The sequence below is a fragment of the Musca autumnalis genome, unplaced genomic scaffold (assembly GCF_047663935.1).
Source record: "Musca autumnalis isolate F117 unplaced genomic scaffold, ASM4766393v1 scaffold_3, whole genome shotgun sequence".
Lineage (NCBI taxonomy): Eukaryota > Metazoa > Arthropoda > Insecta > Diptera > Muscidae > Musca > Musca autumnalis.
Window position 1 is genome coordinate 170,769,387 of NW_027411866.1, and position 14,154 is coordinate 170,783,540.

A 14,154-nucleotide genomic window follows, 5' to 3' on the forward strand; every position below is an offset into this window, starting at 1 on the left:
GTCTTTTACTTTTTTGTTGGCCACAAATGTGAAGGCATACATTTTTATTTTATTTTTATATTGTCAAATTGAACAATTTGTTACTAGGAGCTGATGGTGGGACTGAATGAATAACTGCTATGTGTTTTCTATGATAATACATTTTCATTGTGGGTGTTGTTGTTGCTATTAGTCCCTTTTCTAATTTCCACATGTACCTTTTTTCCTCAGGAGTATTTTTCATAACAAAATATCTTTCCTTGGCTGCCCTCTGCTTATGTCTCTAAAGGAATTTTAAAAGCTGTTGATGATTACATCCCTCATTACATGAGAACGTATAATTTTTCTGGCTGGAGATTTGATTTGTTTTTATTAGCTTGCCTTGGCTACTTCGTTAAGGCAGTGATGATGATGGTGATAACAATATTTATCTTCTGATATGCTGGATTGCCTTCTAAGGTGGTAAAATGTGCCATTTGCTTAACCAGAAATGCTGAAATGAAATTAACCCATATAAAGCCACTGGTCGTTTAAAAGCCACAAAAGATGGTTGCAAAAATTGACGTAAAACTCTGGTTTTTCGAATATTTTTGTGTTTTTTTTTTTGTATTATGTTATAGTATTGTCTGTTTTCTGTCATTTCAGACTTATAACGCTTCATTTGACCTACGCATTTTCACGCAATTGACCTAGAACCCAATCTATTCAAAACAAGTAAGAAAAGCGTTAAGTTCGGTCGGGCCGAACTTTTTATACCCTCCACCACAAATTTCAGCCTTTTCGGTGGATTAATGTGGCCACAACCTTCAAAATACCGAAAATCAGGAGATCTCGTCCTATGGAGGCTATATCAAAAAGTGGACCTATATAAAATTTTTATGGTAGAAATGTTTCTTAGCCTCTGGAAACACAAAATACAAAGTTACAACCGGTTCTGTTGTCAAATGGGGCTAATACATTCAAAATATATTAAAATGACGCGTACTTTATATGGGCCGTTATATGGGGGCTATATCAAAACGGGGACCTATATAAACCAATTTTGGTAGGAATGTTTTTTGGCCTCTGGAGACACAAAATACCAAATTACAACCAATTCGGTGGTGTAATGGGACAACTATTTTAAAAATTCCATAAAACGACGACGCGTCACGCGTCATTTTGTATGGGGGCTATACGAAAGCGTGGACCTACATAGCCCGCTTTCAATACCAAAAGCCCTACGTACTAATAATAGATTTTCCCAAAATTTCATCCACCTACGTCAATCCGTTCGGACGCTAGAGTGATTTCCACAGACGGACAGACGGACGGACATGGCTATATCGATGTAGAATTGCACGCTGATCAAGAATATATATAGTTTGTGGGGTCTACAATGATTATTTCGAGTAGTTACAAACGTAGTGACAAACTTAATATACCCCCATCCTATGGTGGAGGGTATAAAAATCGACTTTTTTGTAATTTTTGACTTTTGATGAAAAATGTAAATATGCGATAAAAATTTAATCATAAATGTTAGAATCATATAAAGTCAGGGATTTGTTAGGAATATAGTAAGTGTATTTTCTCAATCAAACACCAAGGGATTGGCATGTAAGGATACACCAGTATTACCCTCCAAAATTTTTGGCACGTTTAAAAGAAGGCCCGATTTTCGTAAACAATTTTAAGTTTTCTCGCAAAAAAAAATTCTCGGCGCTATGTGGGTTAAAGATTAACAACTTATACGTTTAATTCCATATGAAGCTTATTAACAACTTAAAGGAAGAAATTTAAAAAGGATCCTTAACGGAGCGAATGACGTCCTTGCAAAAGTCATGGATGGGTTTAAAATGCAAAAGAAAAATGGGAATGGTGACCTTAACTATATCCCAGCAAAATTTGATGAAAGGGGTTCTATTGGATGGCGTTATTTCTTGTCATCTCTTGTATCGGTTCAAAGGAAGTCGTGAAGGATCCGATCTTTTCATCAGCATTTGAACCCAATCAAAGGAAGCCGTGAAAGATCCAATCTTATCATCAGCATTTGAAAACATTCCATCGATCCAATTTGTGTATTTATTTACACACCTATATACTTTCTTTTGTTTATCTAAATAACTTTAAAGCTATATAAAGGGTACACATTGTCAGTTTTGTCGATATTTCGATATGTCGATATTTCGCAATTATCGATAACTGTCAAACCTTCCAGCAACCACAAAACATTTTGCGGTTGCATGATGAATGACAAAAATGAACGGCCACACTAGCAAGCAACAACAAAGCTGTCATTCAAAACTGACAATGTGTACGCAGCTTAAGGTTTATTATTTGTAATAGGCTTGATGTTGTCGGAAACTCGAAATCACGACCAAAGTTTTTAAAACTTTCTTCGTAATGTTGTTTTACATTTCCTATATATCAGACAAGTACAACTTCTAAACAATTGATGTTGTATCTAACTCGAAATGTCGTTCAGACTCTGCAATAAAAAGGAAAGAGAAAGAAGTAACGAGTTTTGAAAAGAAAATGTTATAAATTAAAAGTAAAATAATATTTTCTTGAAAAAGTCTCTCTTCTCCGTTCGTTACATTTTATTCCTTAGAGGTTCCTAAAAGCAAGTCGATTTGTAGATCCATACGCAGCGGCATAATTTTTTCCTGAAATAAAAGAGTATAAATTTCCAAATGTGTTTTGTTTTGTTGGTGAAAATGAAATGCCAAAACATTGGTGAACGACATGTCAATGCATTGGTTAAAATTACATGTCAATGGTTAAAATGACATTTAAATGCATTGGTGAAAATTACATGTCAATGCATTGGTTAACATAACATTCATGAGTGAAAATGAAATTCATGAGTGAAAATAACGAAAAGATGACATGCCACATCACTTGCACCCATGATTAAATAGCATCCTTGTCATCGAACATTTTTTGGGATGTGGCTCTCATTTATTCTTTTACATTTCAAGGCAACCAATGACTTAATGGGAATAGCTAATTGCTTTATGACTCTCAGCCTTAAGTTCTATATTACAAATCCTTGCTCTTTGGGAACGGTTTAATAGTCTTCTTTAATCTAGCATAAATCTACTGAATATGCCAGCTTATACATCAAACTACGAACTTGCAATCTTTTTGCCCATATTTTCTTGACACACGATAATTACATTCTATAATTACTATTCACGTTTCATGCCTTCAAACTACATGTTCGTACGTACATATTAACCAACATATAATTACGCTTAAATAAAATCATACGTAGCATGTATCTGCAAAGAAGACATCAGCTAGCTTAATGGTCAAACGTCAAAGTTAATGATGTTGCTCTACTCATGGTGATAAAGATGGCAATGTTGATAACAAAACTGCCACTATTGCCATTCCATTTCAATCAGAACTTTACCGATGGCAACTACCACCAACGCATAACATTTGTACTACAATAATTGTCAGTTTTTTCATTTCGTTACTGTTTCCTTCTCTGCGAATTGTTTTTTAAGACCCCTCCACTTACCTTTTATATGTTTGTCTTTAAAAATCAACAAACCAAATAACCAACCAACTAAGGAACAATACTACTACTGTCCATCCCCAAGCCAAACAATTCAACATTAAGTCAGTCATATGTGAGCTCTCAACTTCTGATGCTGCCACAGCTCTTTGACTAGATAAAAGTGCTATTATTAAGTACCCAGTGAAAAGTGAGCTGGCATGTCATCTTTTTGGCATCTTCATCGATGAATTTTATATGAGCGTGGACCCCAAAAGATGCTATTCATTTTTGGATCCAAATCATGTCATTTACACCAATGCTTTGAGATGTCATTTTCACCAATGCTTTGGCATTTCATTTCTACCAGTGCTTTGGCATGTCATTTTCACCAACTCTTTGAATGACATTATTATTACGACGAGAGTTTCAACAACATTGGTTGTGATTTCGAGTCTCCGACAACATCAAACCTATTATAAATAATTTATCTTAAATATTTAAAAAAAAGTGTATAAATAAAAACACAAAATTCATCTTTATTGGATCGATGGAATGGGTTCAAATGCTGTTGGAAAATCAGATTTTTCACGGCTTCCTTTGCATGGGTTCAAATGCTGATGAAAAGATCGGACTTCTTTGGATTGGTTCAAATGCTAATAAAAAGATCGGATCTTTCACGTCTTGGTTAGAGCCAATGTAAAAGATGCCATGATCGCATGGAACCCCTTCCTTCAAATTTTGCTGGGTAACGCTTAACTGTTTTTTTAAACCAAACATATGTTGTTAGTAAAGAGGAGTCGGGTCAGCAAAATACACCGTTTTTGTAAATCTATATGTATATTTGTTTGTATTTTTCTTGGCCAGATGATTACACTTAACGTACTATCAAAGAACACACTGATGATGACTATACTGCATTCTCTGTGTGTGCAAAAATGAATCAGCACTCGACCAACAAAGAACTCTTTGGACATTGGTTTCTGTTTTTTGTTTACTTATTTTCCCCCTTTGCGTTAAAGGATTTATTACAACATCTATATTGGGAGGAACTGATTTTTATATCTACAGCGTTAAGAATTTATGGTATTCTATAAGAAAACATGAGGGGTTCTATAAGAAGGCCAAGTGGTTTTCTATAAAAAGAACTTGTGGTCTTCTATAAAGAGACTTTACGGTCTTCTATATAAAGACCTGGTCTTCGTTAATAAGAACGCCATGTAGTATTCTATATGAAGTCCTTGTGGTCATCTATAAGCAGAACTTGTGACTCCTACGGTACGACATTAAGGGTTTTTATAATAAGACCTTGTGGTCTTCCATAAGAATACCTTATGTTCTCCGATGAGAAGAACTTATGGTCTTCTAAGAGATTACTTCTTGGTCTTTCATAGGAACTAAAGAAGTCCTTGTGAAGACTACAAAAGAAAGTTATTGTCTTCATTATAAGAGGACCATAAGAAGATATTGTGTTCTTCTAAAATAAGTCCTTTTTAAAAAGTTCTTGTAAAGACTACAAGCAGGGAACTTGTTGTCTTCTTTAAGGAGAACTTGTGATGATTTTTAAGAAGCTTATGGTATTCTATAAGGAGATGACCTAGTGACCTTCTTTAAGTAAAAGGCTATAAGAAAAATCGGTGGTCTACTATAAGAAGACCTTTCGGTTTTCTATGAGAGGACCGTGTGGTCATCTGTAAGAAGGCCTTGTGGTCCTCTTCTTAAGAAAATACTACAAAGACTATGAGAAAATCTTGTATCCTAATTTTCCTATTTTATGACCCAGAGTTCTTCTACGAGAAGACCTTGTGGTCTCCTACAAGAACACGTATAAGGAAACTCTTTGTGGTCTTCTATAAGAAGGTATTCTGGTCTTCGATAACTTCTGGTCTTCGATAAAAAGACCTTTTGGTTTTCTATAAAAAGAATTTGTGGTCTTCTACAAGAAGTCCGCGTGCATTGATTTTTTTTCTAAGAAAAAAAAAAAAAAAACAACGTACATTATTGTCCTGAATTTTTTTCTATAGAAAAAAACAACGGACCTCATGGTATATATATAGAGATATACCCTCAGCCTGTGTATATTGAAACAATTTTTTCCCCAAAAAACTTATGTATTTAGGGGGTTTTAAAAATTTTGGGCGTTTGAACCAACAAAAATGTTGATTAGGATTAAAGATCAAAAGTTTTGCGGAGGAGATATTAAAAGGAATGGATCGACATTGACCATTATGGAAGTGGATCTCCAGCCACTACATATGGTGCCTATGGGGTTTTAAACCCTTCGTGCTGTTTTCTCAAGAAGTATGGACTTGCACCAAAAACTTTTACCACCTTAATTGAGGCAGCGAATGCAAGTTGCTTCAACAAAAATCTTAATTGAGGCAGCGAATGCAAGTTGCTTCAACAAAAATCCAAGTGATTCGATATCAGGTCTTAAAGTGAACTTACGCGAAATTTTGTGTGGGAGGTACCGGATGGAGTAGACAAATATAGTCCATATTTGAACCCGTATATCAGGAAGATATATTAGGATGCGTAAAATATGGACCAAATCGGTCACTCCCTTCAAGAGTTATCGTACGAAAAATTTTTCCTAACATTTTTGAACTTTTGTGGGGGAGGTACCTGAAAGAGTGGACCGATATGGCTTATCTTCGAACTTAAACTATGTTTGGACAAAATATTACTAAGGATAAATGTTGGACCGAATCGGCAGATCCATTCTAGAGTTATCTTGCGCTCCAACCACCTCACACGGTGTCATAGGGGTTTTTTGCAACTTTCATGCTATTTTCTCAGGAAGTATGGACTTGCCCCTAATGAAATTTGTACCGTCGTATCGGGGGGAGTGAACACAAGTTGCTAAAACAAAAATCAATCTAAACTGAACTTTTCCGAAATTTTGTGTGGGAGGTACCCGAAGGAGTGGACCGATTGAGTCCATATTGAAACCTTATTTAAGCCTGGTACACATTTCAGGATGTGCAAAGTATGGACCAAATCGGTTATTCCCTTCAAGAGTTATCGTGTGCACAAATTTTCCGAACATTTTCGAACTTTTGTGTGGGAGGTACCGGAAGGAGTGGACCGATATAGCCCATCTTCGAACTTAAACTACGCAAAATATTACGAAAGCCAAAATTTGAACCGAATCGGTTCATCCGTTCGAGAGTTATCGTGCGCTCCAACCAGCCAGACAGACGGACATTGCTCAATCGACTCCAAATTGTCTGAAACACATTTCGTCCAAACATACATGGGGTCTAAAACCATTATTTCGATGAGGCACATTTAACACCCTCGTTAGCATAAATGCTGAGGGTATAAAAACGATGGACCTGATCGTCCCAAATTTTTCTCTATATAGAAAAACGGACTTCATGATCCTGAATTTATTGTCTGTACAATGTTTTGAATTTGATTTTTTCTATAAAAACACGACCTCAACCTCAAAACAAACGGACCTCATGGTCCTGATTTTTTTTTTCTGTATAAAAAAACAATCGGACCTTATGGACATGCATTTGTTTCTATAGAAAAATAGTGGAACTCACGGTCCTGATTTTTTTTTTCTAAACAAATAAACAACGGAGAAAAAACAACAGACCTCATGATCCTGAATTTGCTTTCTAGAAAAAAAAAACCAACCTCGTTATCCTGTATTAGTTAGTCGTTACATGAATCTGAAGATTTACGGACATATAAATAAACTGTATACAACAAAATATAAAAAATATTATTCCAGCTATCATTTCACTTGGTTTGTTGTCACACAGACAAATGAATGAACGAAACGAAATAATGCAAATTAGTAAATACTTGATGGCTATTAAATATAAAATAATATTTCGTGGTTGTCCCTGGGGTATAGCGAGCAAGTCTCTTCTCTTCAGCTGCTGGTAGTATAGTTGGTTGCACAAAACTGTTGGTTTTTTCATGTAAAGCTAAAGTCATGGAGACCAAATAAACCCATCTATCCAACTGGCGAAATGTCATACAATCCTAGAGAAGAGTTGTGTTCTGGGAATCCCTATTTTTGCAATTCTGTTTTAAACAATTTCAACTTGTAACCAATATGAATTATGCCCTAAATGGTGCATTGTTTATACCAACCATTATATCACTTGTAATGGTTGCAACAAGAAAATGACGATGATTATGAGAATTAGAATGTATGATGACGACAACAACGATGGTAATAAAACATGAGGACTCAACAGAAAAAAAAGAAAATTCAACACAAAATCAAGAAAATATTCTATGCAGTAATTTAGCAACAAGTAAAAAAGTATCAGTCGGCCTTGCCGACAGAGATATACCCTCAGCCTGTGTAAATTGAAACACTTTTTTCCCAAAAAACGTATGTATTTAGGGGGTTTCAAAATTTTGGGCGTATGAACCGACAAAAATGTTAATTAGGATTAAAATTCGAAAGTTTTGCGGAGGAGGTACTTAAAGGAATGGACCGACATAGACCATGGGGTGCCTTAGGGGGTTTTTAGACCCTTCGGTCTGTTTTCTCAAGAAGTATGGACTTACCCCAGAAAAAACTTTTACTATCTTAATTGAGGCAGCGAATGCAAGTTGCTTCAACAAAAATCAAAGTGATTCGATAGCAGGTCTTAAAGTGAACTTATCCGAAATTTTGTGTGGGAGGTACCGGATGGAGTGGACAAATATAGTCCATATTCGAACCTAATCTATATCTGGTAGATATATTAGGATGTGTAAAGTATGGACCAAATCGGCCACTCTCTTCAAGAGTTATCGTGCACACAATTTTTCCGAACATTTTTTAACTTTTGTGGGGGAGGTACCTGAAGGAGTGCACCGATATAATTCATCTTCGAACTTGAACTAAGTTTGAACAAAATATTACGAAGGCCAAATTTTGGACCGAATCGGCAGATCCGTTCGAGAGTTATCTTTCTCTCCAGCCAGCCAGACAGACGGACGGACATGAATAAATCAACTCCATATTGTCTGAAACACATTTCGCCCAAACATACTTGGGATCTAAAACCATTATTTCAATGAGGCACATTTTGCCCGTATAAAAGTGTATATATGTACATACCCTCGTTAGCGTAAATGCTGAGGGTATAAAAATAAAACACATAAACATGCTTCCAGTCAGGAATAAAAAAATGGGCAGCAGTGGGAAAAAAGGGAAATTCAAGAAATCTAGTAGGAAATACCCATCTAAGTGGTTATACTGCGATAGAAGAAAAAACGCTATAAAAGTGAAAGAATTAAACCGCATTGCACAAAGCCCCAACATACACAAGCGACCGAGCCACCACAACATTTAGAGAAATACAGAAAAAATAGTTTTTCTTGCAGAAAATAACTAAACTCTCGCACAACAGAAGCAAGAATTACAGGCAACCGGTCACAACTCATAGACAAACGGACGCATAAAAAATGACAAGCAAACGAGTGGCATGCTATGTCCTGGCCCATGGTCTGGTCTGGCACGGATGACTGTTTAAGCTAACATTAATTACAGCAAAATCAGCAGCATGTTCTTTACGTTCCCCAGAGATGCACCCCACAACATAATGTTTTGTTCCTAAGGAAAGGTTCGTTTTCTTCTTCCCATTTCATTGTCAGCGTCAACTTATATCATCAACCATCACCACCATGACCTCCATCACAAACTATCACCGGTTTAGTTTACACTTCATGAAAGTTGACCAATGTTCCTTAATACAAACGTTAACGTCTGTGATGTCTACTCTACTATGGGTAGAGTTGTTGGAATAGGGAATCATACACCATTCTCTATCATCGGCACACAATGGCTAGTGTATTTACCCAAGTACTGTATCTTGGGGCCATCTTCGATATAAACGTGGTCTGTCTGCCGAGCACTTTCTCTTCTTTGAACATAAGTTTGTTTTAGATATCATACAAATGCTAAATGCTCTTCGCTTAGGTTAATTAAATTTGAGCGCCATTGTAGGAGCTACGAGGTTTAGTTTAATAAGTTCGGATTGTTTAGAATCTTCTATTTCATTACCATGAATTCCGCCTTTTTATAAAAAAATAGGACCATGACGTGCGTCCGTAGTTTTGTCTACAAAACATACAAGACCATGAGGGCCGTCATTTTTTGCTATAGATACAAATTCTGGATCATGACTTCTGTTATCTTGCCTATGAACAAATATTCAAGATCATGCGAACCGGTTTTTATTTTTCAGGACAACGAGGTCCGTTATTTGTTTTCTATAGAAAAAAAAAAAATCAGGACAACGAGGTCCGTTATTTGTTTTCTATAGAAAAAAATTAAGGACCATGAGGTCCGCTATTTTTTCTATACAAAAAAAAATTGAGGACAATGAGAACCCCCTTTTCTATAGAAAAAGATTTAGGACCATGAAAATCAGGTCCGTTTTTTTTCTATAGAAAAAATTCAGGACCATCAGATCCGCTTTCTTCTAGAGAAAAAAAAATCAGGACATTTAGGTCCGCTATAGAAAAAACTCAGGAACATCAAGTCGGTATTTTCTATAGAAAAAAATTCAAGACAATCAGGTCCATTTTTTTCTATAGAAAAAAAATTCAGCACCATTAGGTCCGTTCAGGACCATAATGTCCGCATTTTTATATAGAAAAAAAAATCAGGACCGTAGGGTCAGTTTTTTTAGAAAAAAATGCAGGACCATCACGTCCGCTTTTTTCAGGAGAACCGTTAGGTCAGATTTTCTTCTATAGAAAAAAAAACTCAGGACCATCACATCCGATACTCAAAAAATTCGGGAACATGAGGTCCTAAAATCTTTTATTTTTCTATAGAAAAAAATCTGAAAATTTAGGGCCGTGATGTTTGTTATTTTATTTATAGAAAATTGAGGGCCATATGAGGCGCTCAGCGCCAAAACGGCCTAACCCACATAGAAATGGTTCTGAGAAAAACGAAGTTAAAAGAAAACAAGTTTTTAAACTATTTTTATATTTTTTTTATTAATCATAAATACATATTAGTTGTAATATTTGTTTTAGGTTAATCATTAGGTATTAGTTTACATAGATAAAGACTGTTTTAATCAGTTAATAAAAAAATTAAAGTGGCTTAGGCCGTTTTGGCATCCATTGAAAAAACATATATTGATAGGAACTGAGGGTTAGGCCATTTTGTCTCCATTTATTAAAACAAAAGTTATGCAGATGAATAATAAAAATAACTGTGAGCGTTTTAATTGATACATATTAACAAAAATTATTGGTCTTCTTCCTGGATATCTTCATCTTCGGCTCTCGAATTTGTTTTTAAATTATTATAAAATGCATGATTTACCCTTTGAGTTTCTGTAAATCCTTAAACTTTGCAGCTTTAATGAATCTTCCTCCCGGATAAAGCGGTTCCAATTCAAAATTTACGTACTTGCTGGGGTCCTTTTTGGGATATTAACTTCTTGAAATAAAACATTAATGTTATTTGAATAATTGTATTGAATTATTAATGGCTTCGCATTTTGGAATCGAAGGCACTGAATCTTAAGCCATTCAACTTTTGAAGCCTTGTCTTCGGAGATTTTCTGTTTGATACTAGTTTCTCAATTGAGGACATGCTTTTTATTTCATCTGTCATCATCTTTACCAAGTGACACGGTTCCCTTTTTGCCGTGAGGATTACACGATCCCAATCATCAGGCGTAAAAATGCCCTTATAATATTTTTTTCCTTTTCAATGAGACCAAAATCTTGATCGCATGGTAGGCATGAATGGCCAGACACTAAAAATTTGTGGTCTATCCGTTCCACTGAGAAGGCCGAATTATTGACCATGTATGTGCAAATAGTGTTCATTCTTATGTTACGGTTTTGGCCACCACATTATAACCTTACATAACCTTTGGTTTTTACTTACAAATTCTTCTCGAAAATTTATTTTTATATTATTTTTCAAATATACTCCTGACTAAAACGTAACATGCGTTTTTGGCCTAACCCACACGCATTTTTTTATTTCCAGTATTCGATTTTGCCTATGTGGCTTAGGCCATTTTGGCGTCCACATTTTTTCAAACTTTCAGTAAAGGAAAAACAGTTTACGGCATGTAGAATAACATAGGGTTAACCTATGCAATTGGGGATTTTTTTAGTATATATTACAAAAGGTTCCGGTTCGTCCAGCATAGTCAGTTCGATTTTTTTGAAAATGTGGGTTAGGCCGTTTTGGCGCTGAGCGCCTCATATGTCCCATATTTTTATAGAAAAAATGCAGGCCCGCTATTTGTTTTCTATAGAAAAAATGCAGGACCTTGAGGTCCGCTATTTTTTTGCATAACAAAATTCTGAACCAAGATTTCCACTAGTTTTTCTATATAAAAATGCAGTACCATAAGTTCAGTTATTTTTCCTATAGAAACAAATTCAGAACCATGAAGTCGGCAATTAGAATTTTTTGTGCGTAGAAAGAAATACGGAAAAATCAGGACTCTGATATCCGTTGTTATACCCTACACCACTATATGGTAAGGGGTATTATGTGTTAGTGCATTTGTATGTAACATACAAAAGGAAGCGAGATAGACCTATAGTTCTAGAATCACTTTCAGAGTCGATTTATGCATGACCGTCCGTCCGTCCGTTCGCAACATACAGATCGCATTTGTTGACCGATTTCGCTGAAAATTGGGGAATACCATTTTTTTAGCCGTCGGAAGATCAAGTTCGAAGATGGGCTATATCGGTCCAAGTTTTGGTATAGCCCCCATATAACGGTACCTCCCAATTTAAGGTATTTTAAGGATCTTAGCCGCATTTGTTGCCCAAACCAGCTGAAATTTTACATTTGAGGTTCCAAATGGCCGCGAAATTGCTCCACTAAAAATTGTCAAGATAGGACCACGGTTCGGTATAGTCCCCATATAAAGATAACGATATTTATTTTGGTGAGAATCGGTTCAGATTTGGATATAGCTCCCATATATATTTTCGTCCGATTTTGCGTGTTTGATGCACCATATACAGAATGTCCGTTCGATTTTTATAAAATTTGGAATATATCACGGAATTAGATCTAGAAATACACTAGCCAAATAATAGTGACATCGGTTCAGATTTGGATATACAGTATCGGCCAAAACTAAAGCACCCCCTCAGTACATTTTTTTGAAATGATAATTTTTTTATGAAAACTAAATTATAAGTTTATTTTTTATTTTTCTTTTTATTTATTTATATCTTTATAATTGGAAAATACAAAAACAAGGAATTCAGAATTTAATAAACAAAAGTTAACATTCAAAAAATATTTTAGGTCGCAAATATAAGTGGACAAAACTAAAGCACCCCCCATTTGAGGTACAGCAAAAACTATTGAAATCAATATTTCGTTGCTTATCCTCTATTCTGGATGACACAATCACACGGTTCAGATTTGGACATAGGTCCCATATATATTTTCGGCCGATTTCGCGTATTTGCTGCAACAAACACGCTATATACGTCCGATTTCAATGATATTTGGAATGTGTGACTGAATTCGGTCGGGACATAAATGTGCCAAATAATATCGAAATCGGTTAAGATTTGGATATAGCTCACATATATATTTTATATATTCACAGTGGTGTAGGGTATCATATAGTCGGCCCCGCCCGACTTTGATCCTTTCCTTACTGGTTTTTTATTTTGTTTTTCATTTTTTATTTCTTATTTTTAATTTTTTTTTTTTGTAGAATTTCATACAATATTTTTCATTCGTCAATTTAACAGAATTCAAAAATTCAACAACTTAAACTTCCCGTAGGAATTTCTCTTGAATTTTGTTCGGAGTTCATACAGAATTCGGCCCGAATGCAGGAGAATACATCAAATTTTCATGAAGTCGAAATTGCATGTTTGTCACTTTCGCATATAGACAAATAAATTTATAGACGAAGAAATACTCAATGTTGCCGCTGTCAAGTTACTCAAATCCGAAAACTCAAAAAAGTTCGAAGACGTTTTTTGCGGAAAATGACAATATTTTTTTGGATATTTTTGTCTGAGGATATAATTCCCATCAAAAACTAACCCCATGTAGCCTTTTGCCAGAACAAAATATTTATTAACTTGTATTTTTTGGCATTTTAAGAGAACTGATGAGTCCAAGTGGCGTTGGACGAAACTAATATTCTTTGCTTTTCCCGAAATTAAATCAATTTTAACTACATCCCACTTTAAATAAAACTTGTTGTTTTAAAAAATTTAATAACAGTAAAACCCGAGATTATGCTGAAATTATTTTACAATAATAAAATAATACACATCTCAACAAAACTGCCAAAAGTGAATCTATAAATGTTATATCTTTTTTTCTGGTAAACACGACTATTACCTCATGCAAACATTTGTCAGTATTGAACTATAACTGCGATCTCTACCGTGAATAGCCACAATTAAAACTGAGGGATCCCTTTATATATTAGACTGTAACTATGTTATCTGACCACGAACATCAACATAATTAGCGTCAATGGAAAGGTCAGGCGTTCCTCTTCTGAATATAATTTACATTGATTTAACATAGTTTACAGGAATAAAGACATAGTAGTTTCACTAATATTTTTACCAATTTTCACACAAAAGTTCTGGTCAATTTAACCCGCTAAATATTATCGTATCATCACGTTAAATTGCAAGCTACTTCTCTGTCGTAAGCCCTAACCTAACATAAAATATCGCGCCGACCA

At 35.1% G+C, this 14,154-nt stretch overlaps 1 long non-coding RNA gene across 3 annotated transcripts in view; it reads left to right on the forward strand.

The window, feature by feature from the left end:
- The window catches only part of LOC141396621 (uncharacterized), a 262,411-nt gene that overhangs the window by 37,545 nt on the left and 210,712 nt on the right, over positions 1-14,154 (forward strand). The window lies entirely within an intron of this gene.